This window comes from Neofelis nebulosa, chromosome 14 (assembly GCF_028018385.1).
Source record: "Neofelis nebulosa isolate mNeoNeb1 chromosome 14, mNeoNeb1.pri, whole genome shotgun sequence".
Classification (NCBI taxonomy): domain Eukaryota; kingdom Metazoa; phylum Chordata; class Mammalia; order Carnivora; family Felidae; genus Neofelis; species Neofelis nebulosa.
In genome coordinates this window covers 7050001-7063352 of record NC_080795.1, presented here as the reverse complement: position 1 = coordinate 7063352, position 13352 = coordinate 7050001, and the positions used below count along the sequence as shown (strand labels likewise).

Here is a 13352-nt window from a genome sequence, read left to right as displayed (position 1 = left end):
GGCATCCAAACTGGCAAGGAGGAAGTCAAACTCACTCTTCGTAGATGACATGATACTCTATATGGAAAATCCAAAAGATTCCACCAAAAACCTCCTAGAACAGATCCATGAATTCAGCAAAGTTGCAGGATATAAAATCAATGCACAGAAATCAGTTGCATTCCTATACACCAATAATGAAACAACAGAAAGAGAAATCAAGGAATTGATCCCATTTACAATTACACCAAAAACCATAAAATACCTAGGAATAAAGCTAACCAAAGAGGTGAAATACCTATACACTGAAAACTATAGAAAGCTTACCAAAGAAATTGAAGAACACACACACACACACACACACACACACACACACACACACACACAAATGGAAAGGGGCGCTTGGGTGGCTCAGTTGGTTAAGCATCCAACTTCAGCTCAGGTCATGATATCATGGATTGTGGATTCGAGCCCCCTGTCAGGCTCTGTGTTGACGGCCTGCTTCGTATTCTTTATCTCCCTCTCTCTCTGTCCCTCCCCTGCTCTCACTCTATCTTGCTCTCTCTCAAAAATAAATAAAAATACTTTTTAAAATTTTTAAATAAAATAAAGTAACTATGATTAATATGCTAAAGACTCTTAACAGATTATATACATTACATGCAAGGACAAATGGGCAGTGCAAGTAGAAAGATGGGATTCCAAAGAATGAACCAGAAAAAAAATGATATCAATAAAAAAAAATTATAACAGAAGCAAAGACTGCCTTTGATGGACTTGTTAGTAACTGTTACACTGATGACGAAAGAAACTCTGAGCTTCAGAGATAAATCAATAGAACCCTCCCAAACTGAAAGGCAGAGGGAACAAAAACTGAAAAACAAGGATTCTGGGACAACTACAAAAGGTGTAATATATACATAACAGTATTATCAGGAGAAAAAAGAAAGGAACAAAAGAAATATTTGAAATAATAATGACTGAAAATTTCCTCAAATTAGTATCAGATATCAAGCCAAAGATCCAGGAAGCTCAGAGAGCATGAAGTAGGATAAATACCAAAATAAAAATGTTTTTACCTACTTTAGGTATATCACTTTCAAACTACAAAAAAAACAAAGATAAAACAAAATATCCTGAAGAAATACAGAGAAGAAAAACCTTACTTACAAAGGAACAAAGACAAGAATTACATCTGACTTTTCAGCAACCATGCAAGCAAGAGTAGAATGAAATATTAAGTGTTGAAAAAACACCACCAAGTTAGAATTCTGTACCCTGTGAAATTATCTACCAAAATGGAAGAAAAAATACAACCTTTCTCAAAGAAAAATTGAGAAAATCTGTTGCCAGAGACCTGCCTTGCAGGAAATGTTAAAAGAAGTTTTTAAAAGAGAAGGAAAACAATATAACTCAGAAGTTCAGATCTATATAAAGGAAGAGTATCAAAGAAGCAGTAAGTAAAGATAAAACAAAAACTCTTATGTTTCTTAATCATAATTCATTTAACAGGTAAGTTCATTTAAAATAATAATAGCACCAGAGTGCATGGGTAGCTCAGCCAATTAAGTATCTGACTCTTGATTTCAACTCGGGTCCAGATCTAACAGTCATGAGATCAGGCCCCACATTTGGCTCCACACTGGGCGTGTAGCCTGCTTAAGACTATCTATCTCCCTCATCCCCTGCCCCTGCCCCTCTCAAAAACATAATAATAATGGCCTCAATGCATTTAATTACGTATGTTTATGAATGAATAGGTAATATATGCTTCTGAGTGCTTATACATAAAAAATAATACGAGATAGAAGAATTCAATTATTTTGTTATTATAAGGTACACTATCCATGAAGAGGTATTGTGTTATTTGAAAATGGACTTGTATTAGTTGTAAATGTACATTTGAAACTCTAGAGCAACCACTAAATAAAGTTTTTTTAAAAAGTATAACTGATATGCTGAGAAAGGAGAAAAAATGGAATAATTTTCTCAACCGAATGTTCCATTAAAATCACAAATGGCAAAATGAGTGAAAGACAAAAACAAGAACAAAGAATAAAAGAAACAAATAGAAAACAGTAGCAAATATGTTATATATTAATCCAATTATATCAACAATCTCTTTGAACATCAATGATCTAAATCAACCAATTAAAAGACATTGTCAGAGTAGGTTAAAAAATAAGACCCAACTATATTTTTCCAATAAGAAACCTACTTTTGATATAAAGATATACATAGATTAAAAGTAAATGGATGGATGGGGCGCCTGGGTGGCTCAGCTGGTTAAGCGTCCAACTTCAGCTCAAGTCATGATCTCACAGTTCGTGAGTTCGAGCCCCGCGTCAGGCTCTGTGCTGACAGCTCAGAGCCTGGAGCCTGCTTCAGGTTCTGTGTCTCCCTCTCTCTTTGCCCCTCCCCACTCATGCTCTGTCTCTCTGTCTTAAAAATAAATAAAACATTAAAAAAAAAAAAAGTAAGTGGATGGAGGGGGCAGTTAAGATGGCGAAGGAGTAGGGAGACCCTAGCTTGTCTCACCCCTCATACACAGCAAGACAGTTGTCAAATCATTCTGAACACCCAAGAAATCAATCAGAGGTCTAAGAGAACAAAAACTGCAAGTTTACAAGTAAAAAAGTTACAACCTTCTGGTATGTAGGAGGTGCCAGCAAAAGCCCAGGAGGCTTTTGGGCTTTTCTCGGGGGGGGGGGGGGGGGGGAGCCCCTCCCCCAGAGGAACAGAGTGGGTCTTCTCCATGGGAGTCCCTAAAATTTAGAGCTTTTTAAAAAAAAATTTCTTAAATGTGTATCTATTTTTGAGAGACAGAGAGAAAAAAAAAAGCATGAGTGGGAGACGAGCAGAGAGTGAGGGATGCGAAACTCAGTTGCGTGCCTGGGATAAAAAAGCCTGGATACCTGCAGGGTGAATGCAGGGTTCTAACAGAAACTGGGGACACAAGAGGGGTGACTGATTGCTCTTCCATGAGGGTCTGTGAAGACTGGGGGGTGTGATCTTTCAGCAGTGGGGCTGGGGGAGTGTTGCCATATTCGTCCAGCCCATCAGCACTGAAAGACTTCAGGGAGCAAAACAGCACCACCTAGTGAAACCCGAACCAATTACTTGTAGCAAGCCCCGCCCTCTACCCCCTGGAGATGCATTTCCACTGAAACAAGTCAGCCTGAGTCAGTGCAGCAAGCCCTTCCCCCAGAAAAGCAGCACAAACCCCTTGCTAGCATCAAGTCTGCTGACCGAAGAGTGCCACAAAATTTCAGCTCTAGGGGAAATAGGATCTAACTTTCTGATTACTTTCATTCTTTATTTTTTTATTATTTGCATTTATTTTCTTATTTTTTTAATTCATTTTTCAGTTACTTTTATTTTTATATGTTTATATTTTTTGTTTGCTTATTTTATTTTATTTTATTTTATTTTATTTTATTTTATTTTATTTTAGGGTCTAGATTCTTTTAACAAGCAGACCAAAATATACCCAGGATCTAGATTTTTGGGTTTTGTTCTGTTTTGTTCTTTTGGTTTTTGTTGTTTATTGTTTTTTTCCTTCTTCTTTTCTTTTCTGGACCAAATTACAAGATGGGGAAATTCGCCCCAAAAGAACAGGAGGTAGAACTCACAGCCAGAGATCTAATCAATACAGATATAAGTAAGATGTCTAAGCAAGAACTTAGAACAATGATTACAAGGATACTAGCTGGGCTTGAAAAAGCATAAAAGATACCAGAGAATACCACTCTGCAGAGATAAAAGAACTACAATCTGGTCAGGTAGTCAGATGGAAATGAAAAAATACTACAACCAAGACGCAAACCCCAATAGATGCCATGAAAATGAGGATGGATGAGGCAGAGGAGCAAACTAGTGATATAGAAGATAAAATTACTGAAAATAATGAAGCTGAAAAGAAGAGGGAAATAAAAATCATGGATCGTGAAGACAGATGTAGGGAATTCAGCGACTTATTAAAATGTAATAACATTTTTATCATAGGAGTCCCAGAAGATAAAAAGAGTGAAAAAGGAGCAGAAAGTTTACTCGAACAATTTATAGCTGAAAACATTCCTAATCTGGGGAAGACACAGACATCAAAAACCAAAAAGCACAGAGAACTTCTATTAAAGTCAACCAAAGCTGACCATTGCTAAAGTATATCATAGTCAAATGCACAAAATACATGGACAAGGATAGAATCTTGAAAGCAGCAAGAGAAAAAAATGTCCTTAACCTACAAGGGAAAGACAGATGAGGTTCACAGAAGATCTGTCCACAGAAACTTGGGAGGGCAGAAGGAAGTAGCAGGATATATTCAACATGCTGAATGAGGGAAATATGCAGCCAAGAATTCTTTATCCAGCAAGGCTGTCATTCAGAATAGAAGGTAAAGAGTCTCCCAGACAACCAAAAACTAAAGGAGTTTGTGACCACTAAACAAGCCCTGCAAGAAATTTTAAGGGGGACTCCTTAAGTAGAGAGGAGAAAAAAAAAAAAAAAAAAAGACTAGAAAGGATCAGAGAGCATCACCAGATACACCAACTCTACAGGCAACACAACAGCACTTAATTCATATCTTACAATAATCACTCTGAATGTAAATGGACTAAATGCTCCAATCAAAAGACACAGACTATCAGAATTGATTAAAACAAAAACAAACAAAAACAAAACAACAACAACAACAAAACAAGATCCATCTATATGCTGCCTACAAGAGACTCATTTGAGACTGAAAAAAACCTCCAGATGGAAAGTGAGTGGATGGAGAACCATCTATCATGCTACTGGAGGAGCCAGAGTAGCCACACTACCACCAGACAAACTAGATTTTAAACCAAAGACTGTAACAAAAGATAAAGAAAGGAATTATATCCTAACTATGGGCTCTCTCCATCAAGATGACCTAACAATTATAAATATTCATGCCCCCTACTTGGAAGAAACTATATAAATCAATTCATCACAAGCATAAAGAAACTCATTAACAATAATACAATAATACTAACAGATGATAACACCCTATTTACAGCAATGGACAGATCATCTAAGCAGAAAATCAACAATGAAACGATGCCTTTGAATGACACATTGGACCAGGACTTAACAGATACTTTCAGAACGCTTCATCCTAAAGCAGCAGAATATATACACTTTTCGAGAACACATGAAACATGCTCCAGAACAGACCACAAACTGGGTCACAAATCAGTCCTCAACAAGTACAAAAAGATGTAAGATCATACCATGCATGTTTTCAGATCACAAAGCAATGAAACTTGAAGTCAACCACTACAAAAAATTTGGAAAGCCCTCAAATACATGGAAGTTAAAGAATATTCTACTAACGAATGAATGTTAACCAGGAAATTAAAGAAGAAATTTAAAAAATACATGGAAGCAAATGAAAATGAATAAACAACAGTACAAACCCTTTGGGATGCAGCAAAGGCAGTCCTAAAAGGAAAATATATTGAAATTCAGGCCAATCTCAAAAAGCATTTCAGAAAGATCCCAATACACAACCTAGCCTTACACCTAAAGGAGACAAAAAAGGAACTGCAAATAAAACCTAAAGACAGCATGGGGCGCCTGGGTGGCGCAGTCGGTTAAGCGTCCGACTTCAGCCAGGTCACGATCTCATGGTCCGTGAGTTCGAGCCCCGCGTCGGGCTCTGGGCTGATGGCTCGGAGCCTGGAGCCTGTTTCCGATTCTGTGTCTCCCTCTCTCTCTGCCCCTCCCCTGTTCATGCTCTGTCTCTCTCTGTCCCAAAAACTAAATAAAAAACGTTGAAAAAAAAAAAATTAAAAAAAAAAAAAAAAAAAAAAAAAAACCTAAAGACAGCAGAAGAAGAGAGATAATAAAGATTAAAGGAGAAATAAAAGTATAGGAAAAAAAACACAACAGAATAAGATCAATGAAACATTGTTTTAAATTCTTGAAATAATAAATAAAATTAATTGATAAACCCTTAGCCAGACTTATCAAAAAGAAACAAGAAAGGACTCAATTAAATAAAATTATGAATGAAAAAGGAGAGATCATAACCAACACTACAAAAATACAAAAAATTATAACAGAATATTATGAAAAATTATATGCCAACACACTGGGAAATCTGGAAGAAATGGGTAACTTCCTAGAAACATTCAAACTACCAAAACTGAAACAGAAAGAAATAGAAAATTTGAACAACCCATAACCAGCAAAGAAATTGAAACAGTAATCAAAAATCTTCCAACAGGGGCGCCTAGGTAGCTCAATCGGTAAGCGTCAGATTTCAGCTCAGGTCATGATCTCATGGTTCATGAGTTCAAGCCCTGCGTCAGGCTCTGTGCTGACAGCTCAGAGCCTGGAGCCTGCTTTGGATTCTGCATCTCTCTCTCTCTCTCTCTCTCTCTCTCTCTCTCTCTCTCTCTCTCTCTCTCAAAAACAAATAAAACATTAAAAAAATTTTTTTTTAAATCTCCCAACAAACAAAAGTTGAGAGCCAGATAACTTCCCAGGGGAATTCTACCAAACATTTAAAGAAGAGTTAATACCTATTCTTCTCAAAGTGTCCCAAAAAATAACAATGGAAGGAAAACTTCCAAACTCATTCTATGAGGCCAACATTACCTTGATTCCGAAACCAAAGATCTAATTAAAAGGAGAATTACAGGCCAATATCCCTGATGAACATGGAGGCAAAAATTCTCAATGAAGTACTAGCAAACTGAATTCAATAGTACATTAAAAGAATTATTCACCATGATCAAGTGGGATTTATTCCTAGGCTTACCACGCTGGTTCAATATTTGCTAATCAATCAACATGATACACTACTTTAATAAAAGAAAGGATAAGAACCATAAGTTCTTGTCAATAGATGCAGAAAAAGCATTTAACAAAATACAGCATCCATTCTTCATAAAAATCCTCAACAAAGTAGGAACAGAGAGAACATTCCTCAACATCATAAAGGCCAAATACAAAAGACTCACAGCTAGTATCATCCTCAGTGGGGAGTATGAGTCTTTACCCTACAGTTAAGAACAAGACAAGGATGTTGATTCTCACCATTACTACTTAACATAGTACTGTAAGTCTTAGCTCAGCAATCAGACAACGAAAAGAAATAAGAGACATCCAAATCAGCAAGGAGGGGTCAAACTTTCACTGTTTGCAGACAACATGATACTCTATGTAGAAAACCCAAAAGACTTCACCAAAACATTGCCAGAAGTAATACATGAATTCAGCAAAGCTGCAAGATATAAAATCAATGTGCAGAAATCTGTTGCATTTCTATACACCAATAATGAAGAAGCAGAAAAAGAAATCAAGCAATCAATCCCATTTGCAATTGCACCAAAATAATTAGACACCCAGGAATGAACCTAACCAAAGAGGTAAAAGATCTATATTCTGAAAACTACAGAAGACTTATTAAAGAAATTGAAAAGAACACAAAGAAATGGAAAAGCATCCCATGCTCATGGATTAAAAGAACAAACATTGTTAAAGTGTCTATACTACCCAAACAATCTACACATTTAATGCAATCCCTATCAACATACCACCAGCATTTTTCACAGAGCTAGAACAAACAACCCTAAAATCTGTACGGACTCACAAAAGACCCCGAGTAGCCAAAGAAATCCTGAGAAGAAAAACAAAGGCATCACAATTCTGGATTTCAAGCTATATTACAAAACTGTAGTCATCAATACAATATAGTACTGGCACAAAAATAGACACATAGATCAATGGAACAAAATAAAAAATCCAGAAATGGACCCGCAACTATATGGCCAATTAATTTTCAACAAAGAAGGAAAGAATGTCCAATGGAAAAAAAAGACAGTCTCTTCAACAAATGGTGCTGGGAAAACTGGATGGTGATATGCGGAAGAATGAAACTGGAACCACTCTCTTACATCATACACAAAAATAAATTCAAAATGGATGAAAGATGTAAATGTGACACAGGAAACTATCAAAATCCTAGAGAAGAACACAGGCAGCAATCTCTTTCTCCTTAGCCAGGGCAACTTCTTACTAGACACGGCACTGAAGGCACAGGAAACAAAAGCAAACATGAACCATTAGGACTTCATCAAGATAAAAAGCTTCTACACAGTGAAGGAAACAATCAACAAAACTAAAAGGCAGCCTACAGAATGAGAGAATAGACTTGCAAATGATATCTGATCTGATCATACAGATCGAAAATCTATAAAGAACTTAGCAAACTCAACACCCAAAAAACAAACAACCCAATTAAGAAATGGGCAGAAGACATGAATAGACACTTTTCCAAAGAAGACATCCAGATGCCTAATAGACACATGAAAAGATGTTCGACATCACTTGTCATCAGGGAAATATAAATCAAAATCACAAAGAGATACCACCTCACACTTGTCAGAATGGCTAAAATTAACAACACAGGAAACAACAGATGTTGGCAAGGATGCAGAGAAAGAGGAAACCTCTTGCACCAATGATGGGAATGTAAACTTATGCAGCCACACTGTAAAATAGTATGAATGTGTCTCAAAAAAGCCACAAACAGGGGACTACCCTACAACCCAGCAATTGCACTATTAGGTATTTACCCAAAGGATACAAAAATATAGATTTGAAGGCCACCCCAATGTTTATAGCAGCATTATCAACAATAGCCAAACAATGGAGAGAGCCCAAATATCCATTGACTGATGAATGGATAAAGAAGATGTGGGGTGTGTGTGTGTGTGTGTGTGTGTGTGTCTGTGTGTAATGAAATATTACTCAGCCACCAAAAAGAATGAAACCTTGCCATTTGCAACAATGTAGATGGAGATAGAATGTATTATGCCAAGCAAAATAAGCCAATCAGAGAAAGACAAATACCATATAATTTCACTCATATGTGGAATTTAAGAAACAAAACAGATGAACATATTGGGGAGGGGGGGAGGAGAGAGGGAAAGAAACCACAAGAGACTCTTTACAATAGAGAACAAACTAAGGGTTGATGGAGGAAGGCAGGTGGGAGATGGGTAGATGAGTGATGGGTATTAAGGAGGGCACTTTTGTAATGAGCACTGGGTGTTGTATGTAAGTGGTGAATCAGTGAATTGTACTCCTGAAACCAATACTGTACTGTGTTAACTAAAATTTAAATTAAAAAATATATGGCTTGGGTCATGATCTCACGGCTCATGAGTTTGAGCCCCGTGTCAGGCTCTGCGCTGACAGCTCAGAGCGTGGAGCCTGCTTCAGATTCTGTGTCTCCCTCTCTCTCTGCCCCTCCCCTGCTCATGCTCAGCCTCTCTCTCTCTCTCTCTCTCTCTCTCTCAAAAATAAATTAGAAAGGAAGGAAGGAAGGAAGGAAGGAAGGAAGGAAGGAAGGAAGGAAGGAAGAAAGAAAGAAAAGAAAAGAAAAGAAAAGAAAAGAAAAGAAAAGAAAAGAAAAGAAAAGAAAAGAAAAGAAAAGAAAAGAAAAGAAAAGAAAAGAAAAAGAAAGAAAGAATAAATAAAGTAAATGGGTAGGGAAAATGTATCATGTTAAATTACTCAAAAGAAAGCAGGGTAACTATATTAATTTCAGTCAGAGCAGGTATCAAAGCAAGGAAATAAGAAGGGTATTACATAATGATAAAAAGGTCAGTTCTCCAAGAAGATATGATAATCCTTCATATGTATGTGCCTAACAACAGAGCATCGAAACACGTGAGGCAAAAACTGATAAAAGTGCAAATAAAAATAGATAAATCTGCTATCACAGTTGGAGACTTCAACACCCCTCTCTCAGAAATGGACAGAATAAGCAGGCAGAAAATCAATAAGGACATAAGTGAATTCAATAACACTGTTATCAACTGTTTATAATTCACATCTGTAGATTACTTCATCCAAAAACAGCAGAACACATCTTCTCCCCACACTTACATGGGATATTCACCCAGATAGGCCACAGTCTGAGCAATAAAACAAACCTGTTATGAACAGATTTAAAAGAACAGAAATCATACACTGTCTTCTCTCAGACTATAGTGGGATTAAACTAGTAATTAGTAACAAATAGATAACTGAAAAATTCCATAATACGTGGAGATGAAATAATACACTTCTAAATAACACATGGGTCCAAGAAGTAATCCGAAGCTAAATTTTAAAATATTTTGAACCTGAGGTGCCTGGGTGGCTCAGCTGGCTAAGTGACCAACTCTTGGTTTCAGCTCAGGTCACGATCCCATGGTCCCTGAATTCGAGCCCCATGTCCCACTCTATGCCGGCAGTGCATAAGCTACTTGGAATTCTCTCTCTCCCTCTCTTTCTGCCCCTGCCCTGTTTGCACTCTCTCTCTCTCTCTCAAAAGAAATAAATAAACATTAATTAAAAAAAAAACTTGACTTTAAAAAAATAAAAAAATAAAGATAAATAAAATATGTTGAACGTAATTAAAATAAAAACATACTTATCAAAAACTGTGGGATGGAGCAAATGCAATGCTGAGGGATTCAGAGCATTAAATGTATACATTAGAAAAGAAGAAAAGTCTAAAATCAATCACTGTGTGTCCACCCCGGGAAACTAGAAAAAAGAAGGGCGAATTAAATCCAAAGTAGACAAGAAGAAATAAGGCTTAGAGCAGAAATCAATGAAATTGAAAATAAGAAATCAAGGAAGAAACTCAATGAAACGAAAAGTTGGTTCTTTGAAAAGACTGATAAAATGAGAAGCCTCCTGCCAGGCTAACTGAGGAAAAAAAAGAGAGACAGGACACAAATTACTATTATCAGAAATTAAAGAGGGACTGTCACTACAGTTCCCATGGAAAATTAAATTGATTCTAAAGGAATGCTATGAACAACTCTACGTTCGCGCATTTGACAATGTAGGTAAAGTAGACCAATTTGCTGAAACACACCATGTGCCAAAATTCACCCAAGAAGAAATAAAATTTCAGTTTTGTAAGATGAAAAAAGTCCTAGAGATCTGCCCAACAATGTGAATATACTTCACATTCCTGAAATGTACACCTAAAAATGTTAAGAAAGTTTTATTATGTTTTTGTTATCATAACTGAAAATCAGAATTAAAAATAAATATCTCACACAGCCTGGGGAAGTCCACTTTTACTCTGATTATCTTAGCAACCCTTATCCACTAATAATTCCAAAACTATAAAACATATTTTTTCAGGTGCATATGATAGTATACTGGTTAACCAGGCCAACAGTTTTAGACGCCTTTTCACCTTCAATGATAAATATTGCCCTAACTATGGACTCAAAGACACTGAACATAGCAAAAAAGACACTAATCCAGCCTTTCCTTATTTATACCACCTAGAACTGATGTATCTGTCTCTAGAGAAAGCTGCTACCTGTCTGTAATGACAGCATTTCATACACAGCACCAATCTTTGCTGGAGTATTAAACAAAAATATGGCTAAGATCAGCTATCATTTGTTATATCTACCAATGAGATTTAGATAATTAAAGGCTCACCAAGTTTATTAATAGCACATGAGAGGGTACAGATAGCCAGAGATAACATATAAGAGATTTCTCCAAGCCATGTGAAGAAACTTGGGGGAGGAGGGGATATTTATTAACAAACCATAAGTATCAAGTACTACAAACAAAGCAAGGGAAGTCAGTATGTATTTGAAGAATATGCCTCCTAATTAAAATAAGAGACAAAAAAGCAAAAAAGGACCCCTGCATCATGACTAGCATGGGTAGGAACAGGGCACCTGACCAATGTCTCCTCCTTGGTGAAGCAAAAAGGTTGATGAGGAAGAATGTTGAGAATACTTATAAACAGTGATAAAAATGCTTATGAACAGTGAGAACAATGCTCATACAAGCCTTCACTTTTCAGCAAATGGAATTATTCATATATTTTCAAAAATATCTTAACTTCAAAAACTTAAACTAAGAGTTTATTACACCTTAGTTAAAAACCACAAAGGAATGAGGGTGCCTGGGTGGTTCAGTCAGTTAAGTGTCTGACTTCCGCTCAGGTCATGATCTCACAGTTTGTGGGTTGAAACCCCACATTGGGCTCTGTCTGTGCTGACACTCAGAGCCTGGAGCCTGCTTTGGATTCTGTGTCTCCCTGTCTCTGCCCCTTCCCCAGCTCTCTCCCTCTCTCTCTCTCTCTCAAAAATAAGTAAACATTTAAAAACATTAAAAAATATTAAAAAAGGAATCAACAGCCTCTGCAAATGTTTTACTTACCTACATTTCCTAAAAATGTTACCCAAGTTATTATGTGCCTAAGCCTAATGATAGATTATATGACATTATGGAAGCCTCACATGCTCTCTCTCTTTCTGTCTCTCTCTCTCTCAAAAATAAGTAAACATTTAAAATCATTAAAAAATTGGGGTGCCTGGGTGGCTCAGTCAGTTGAGTATCTGACTTCGGCTCAGGTCATGATCTCACAGTTCGTGAGTTCGAGGCCTGTATCGGGCCCTATGCTGACAGCTCAGAGCCTGGAGCCTGCTTCAGATTCGGTGTCTCCCTCTTTCTCTCTGCCCCTCCCTTGTTCACACTCTGTCTCTCTCTCTCTCTCTCTCTCTCTCTAAGAATAAACATTAAAAAAAATTTTTTTTAATAAAAACATTTAAAAATATTTAAAAAAGAATCAAGAGCCTCTGCAAATGTTTTACTTACCTACGTTTCCTAAAAATGTTACCCAAGTTATTATGTGCCTAAGCCTAATGATAGATATGACATTATGGAACTCTTCTTAATCTTCACATAGTATTTGTTACAATTTATTGCTTTAGAAAACTAAGATACCACATTTTGGATAGAAAATATTCTGGGTTGGAAAAAAACTTATTTTTATAAATTACCCATTTAATAATTCTTACTTACCATTTTCCTATTCTCTTCCCAAACAAGGGCCAGCAGACACAAGAGCAAAAAGCTCTTAGAGCCAGAGTCACCTTCAATCATGCAGTGACTCTCTAACCCTGAGCAGAGCCTATTTTTCAGCCATGGTTACACAAGGCTTGAACACACCTCTGCTCTTGGTCAAATGCTTAAAAAGTCATTGAGTAGTTCTGTTTTCATTCCTTCATTAGCAGCAAATTTTTCAAAAATAAGGTAGGATTGTTGGGGAAACTATACATTGACTTGCATTTCTTAGCCCTGGAATAACTTTATTGGGCTCTCAGCTTTCTCATGACCTCCTAAAAATTAATCTTGCTTTGATTAAGAGGCATTTCATTTGACCCCCCTCCAGGGTTAACTGTTGACAAAAACATATTCCTGAATGCCAGTACACGAAGCAACTAAACCATATTTAGATGCATTTATATCACACCATCAGTGATAACTGGTCGGAAATGAGCAGCTGTTTAATCACTCATTTGTCC

General features: G+C 36.7%; 1 protein-coding gene across 1 annotated transcript in view; it reads right to left on the bottom strand.

Moving 5' to 3' along the window:
- RP1 (RP1 axonemal microtubule associated) overlaps positions 1 to 13352 on the bottom strand; it is a 202090-nt gene that overhangs the window by 89536 nt on the left and 99202 nt on the right. The gene's annotated exons all lie outside the window — the stretch shown is intronic.